The sequence below is a fragment of the Sinocyclocheilus rhinocerous genome, unplaced genomic scaffold (assembly GCF_001515625.1).
Source record: "Sinocyclocheilus rhinocerous isolate Xijiao unplaced genomic scaffold, SAMN03320098_v1.1 scaffold5, whole genome shotgun sequence".
Taxonomy (NCBI): domain Eukaryota; kingdom Metazoa; phylum Chordata; class Actinopteri; order Cypriniformes; family Cyprinidae; genus Sinocyclocheilus; species Sinocyclocheilus rhinocerous.
Window position 1 is genome coordinate 67726 of NW_015661874.1, and position 4759 is coordinate 72484.

Genomic DNA, 4759 nt, shown 5'->3' on the forward strand with positions numbered 1-4759 from the left:
TAATGCCAATGAAATTTATTCTGCATAGTTTGGTTTTAGTTCAGGTCTTTTATTTTAGCTAGCTACAGTTTACTTGGATTTATTTTGAAGCAATTCTCACTTAGAAATTGTTAGTTGTAAGTAACACATTGAATTAATGTGAGATTTTTAAGTAGAAAGACTGAAATAGTATAACATACTATTTCATACTTGTTAAACATACTTCAATTGTTTTTTATTAAAAAAAATTTTTTTCACATGACACCGGGGAGAGAAAATGGCTAATTGGGCCCAATTTGGACATTTTCACTTAGGGTTGTACTCACTTTTGTGGCCAGCGGTTTAGACATTAATGGCTGTGTGTTGAGTTATTTTGAGGGGTGCAAACGGAGTAATGTGAACCTGGCATTATGTGTGTGCGCTGTGAGTGTGCATGAGCATACTGTCTCCAGGAGAGTGCGCGAGCGCTGAATGGTTTAAACACTGGCAAGAATTAAAAAGAAATGTAATTTATAAACTTTAGTGACGATGCGACACTGCCTCGATTGTGCAAGTGACAATTCCTGTGTCAACTGTGCAGCCTGCAGCTCGCTTATAGTGCAGACGTGATGTGATTTAAAGCCATTTGCGTATTTTGAGAGAGAAAGAGAGAGCGCGCGCGGTGATTCACTCACGCCGTTTGTGAAATTATGTCTCACAGAAAGTTTTCAAATTACTTTATAAGTTATTTAATGAAGAAATATGAAGGTGAGTACCTCACCTTCAGAATTATAATTATTTTACCCGTGCCGGACAGAGACTGAGACGGTGCCACTGCATGTCGTGCCAAACCTCTCACAGCAGGCGCGTCATCAGATCGTTTTTTTGAGATCTGCCTTTTTAGAGACAGCTGATCAAACATCCCAAAGCGATTATCGGTCGATAGTGATCGGTAGCCGATCAGTCGGAGCACCCCTACTTTACATCATATCGCTATCTGCATGTGGAATATTTTCTCACAGACACAAAAACAGCTGTTTATTTTTAGATTTTTTTCAGTTTACTTTGTTTTTAATTTACTTAACAGTAAGTATTATTAAAATGCATAGTTCTGACTTTTTTTTTTTTTCCTGACAGTTTTATTTTTGAACCCCAAACATTTAAATGTGAATAGCATTTTAAATGTTGAATAATAACTGTAAACCATATTTGATAAGACTAATTACAACTTTTCTGGTGGATGAATTGCTAATTGCCATTTTTGTGTTTAAAATAATAATTAATCTTTTTTTATTTTTTTTCTAATTTTGTATATTGCATTCAATTTATTTCTTAAAATTATTAATTTAAACTCATTGTGAAGCTAGTGCTATATAAATAAAATTACGTCTTTAGAATCAGAATGAACTATTTTTCCAGCAGGTCAAGTCAGTGTAATGTTAATGCACTTAACAATAGGTTGCTTATGGTTGCCTTGAGAGACGGAGTGTTTTTACCACGGTTAAGGTAGTTTTACATGCTCTGCTTTACTTTTGCTATGTTACAGACTTATTGCTTCATTTTAAATTGGTAACTTTCTTGTTGGTTTCAGTCAAAGTACATGATACTAATAAGCTGCTGAGGATTAAAATGTCTTGTGGTTGTTGCTGAGCTGGTAAAGCATGTTGCTAGGTCAAGTGTTCGATACACAAACTTGCAAAATGAATGCCTCGGATAAAAGCGTCTGTCAAATGTGTAAGTATAAAGTGCATCCGGACATTATTGGGTGAAGGGTGTACTCAGGAAGTGGAGTATTTTTCTGCCCTGTATTCGACACACGGTTCACAGCTCCGGCTGCCACACTGCCGTGCCGTTCTTTATATTTAATCATGCCCCCTTTAAATCCATCAATAATGCAAGCTGATATATTAAAGGCTAAATAAAAATCTGCTCACATCTCTCTGCATACTGAGGAAAGAAGTCTTGCAGTTTATACAGTTTCAGTGTGAATTTAGCAGATCTTACCCTTATTGAGAACTGTGTTTTGAGTGGAAATGCATTAGAAGACATTGCAAAATCTTACGTGACTTTAAGGCAATTTAATGCACTTTGGTAGAATATCTGTCTTTTTTTTTTTATACATTTATGCATTTAGCAGATGTTTTATCCTTTGATTAATATAAATTGACTTGCATTGCATTCATCGGTTCATGCATTTGCTGTGATTTGAACCCATGACCCTCTGTATTGATTGTATATATATTTGTATAAATAATGCGAGCTGATATATTAAAGGCTAAATGAAAATCTGCTCAAATCTCTGCATGTAGAGGAAAGAAGTCTTGCAGTTTAGACGGTTTCAGTGTTAATTTAGCAGATCTGACCCTTAAGAAATCAGTTTTGGCAGGAAATGCATTGTGAAATCTTAGGTGCTTTTAATGCACTTTTTCTGTTTTTAATGCATTTTATCCTAGTATTTAAATAAATCAAGTTGATTTGCATTCATGAGTTCATGCATTCCCTGTGATTTGAACCCATGACCTTGGCATTGCATGTGTCATGCTCTATGTTTTAAGCTAGATCTGAACATTAGTGGAGTGAAACAAAAGACAACATTTTGCACTTCAATTCCAAAATCTTATCCTTTGTTTGCATTGGCTTCAGTTTTATTATGGCATTATTATTTAAAATGGCCACCCGTGACTCTAGATGGACGTACCTTTGGCAAAGGAAGGACATTTTAAGAAGTGCGCAGGACCCCTCTGCAGGCTGGATGTGAGTGGCAGCTCTGATAAGGCCCGTGTGAACATTTCAAAGCCTTTGACATCTCTCTGACAAGCACATTAATTCAATACAACTCGCTTACTAAAAGCAAAGGTAAGCTTTTGTGGTTGGCGCAGCTTGATTATGAAAACTGACAGCTCCTGCAGTCGATGATTTCTTTATGAAAGTGGGGGGGAAAGGCTTCTCTGCGTGACCTCCTGCCCCTCGTGCCTGAGATTGGTTATCCGGCCAGTGAATATAAATGTCTTGGAGGTGCGGAATGGAAGCGGTTGTTTTATGGCGCTTAACTCTGTGACCTTTCTTTTAATGTTATACACCTTGTTCCCATTTCAGATAAACCATTAAAGGCATGTACTGCTTATCTAAGCTTTTTCCTCTTCTCAGAGACATTATTCAAAGATCATGTGCTTCTCATGTTTAATAATAACAATCTCTAAACATAACCTGTTTCTGTTTTGATGGTTTAAAATGCACCACAGTAACTATTAAGGCTGAATTCCTTGTTTTATCTTTGCATCTATATTTGCATCTATTCTTGTCAGCTTGAAACTCCTAAAAGGCCAGCAGCATTACTAAGCCTTCACGTCTTCAGATCAAGTTGATGTTTAGAGTGTTCTGTTTAATCAAACTGCAAGCCGAAGACCTGAAATGCATCTGTTTCACTCTGATCTACATGTCGTCTTATTGTTGTGCATCTAGGTTGTCCACTTCTCTCTCTGTCCTGGTTAAATCCAGTCATCTTTCTTCATACGAGACGGCAGATGCACGCTTGCATATGCAGACAACAAAAGCCTGCCGAGTTTCTAGGGAAAGTGGTTTCTTTTTGAAACCAAAATTGGACTTGTAGAAAAGTGTACTCAATATTTCAACAACTGAAAAAAAAGGCATTGTATTGCCATTTCCACACTTCATTAAATCGCAGAACCATTCCAAACAGAGCTGAGGTAATAAGAAATGTTTCTGTAGTGCCAAATTAGCAGTCATTTTGTAAGGATGAGGTGTCACAGCGGTTTCTGAGTAGGCTGGAGTGATGCTGTGTGCAGGTAAAGACTGAATCAAAAGCCATGGTTTCAAACGGTGATTATAATTTGCAGCATTAGTATTGTTTTCGAGCAATTCAGTGCTTCCTCTGTGAGCAAAAGTCAAAGAAAAAAGCCTATTAAAAATGTGATTCCAAACTTTTGAATGGTAGTGTCTGTTGAACGTCATTGAAGGATTCAAATATAATGAAACATAATTATAGGTACATTGCTCAGCCTCCGTATCGGTCATTGATGGAGTCATTAGTCTGTATTGCTAGAAAAATTATGTTATTCCTTTGTCCATGCAGAATTATATTTGGGATTTAATGCTACTGAAAGCACTCAAAATAATATTGTGATGTACTACTGCTGTATATAAGCTTAGATTTGTTGTAGATTTAACTTTATATATGCCACGTTCATGCAACCTTTTTTTAATCACGTCTTCCATTATGTGCAACACATGCATATCTGTTAATATCTTGAATGTGGGCATGTTTGGCAAATATTTCTTTTTGCCTGTTTCAAGAGGAATGAAGCTTACCTTTACTTACAAAATGCCTTCATTTGTTCAGGCAATCCAGAATGCACTGAAAAAATCCATCCAATATGGCAGATGAAGCAAAACAAATGTTGATTATGAATATGCTTGTCATTAATAGCAAAAAAAAACATTATTGCTAAAATAGCTATTGTGTCCAATATTTGTGTGCATGATTTTTTTTTTAAATCATTAACTGAAATAAATGTTAATCCCCCAAATTCCTTTATTATTTACTCCATTTGAATGTTTTAGTAATCAAAAAAACATTAATTAATTAATTAATTAATGGAAATAATAAAACTTATACAATTTAACAACAATTTAGTACATTTAGTAAAAAATTATATATTATATTATTATATAAATTATATATATAATGTTATATATATATATATAATATATATATTTTTTCAGTATTTTCTGTAAATCCCTTTAAATCCTTTAACTAGTTTCAGTTTTTTTAAGTTTTAAG

General features: G+C 35.0%; 1 protein-coding gene across 1 annotated transcript in view; it reads left to right on the forward strand.

Annotated features, from left to right (window-relative positions):
* eif3ha (eukaryotic translation initiation factor 3, subunit H, a) overlaps window positions 1–4759 on the forward strand; it is a 75010-nt gene that overhangs the window by 44470 nt on the left and 25781 nt on the right. The gene's annotated exons all lie outside the window — the stretch shown is intronic.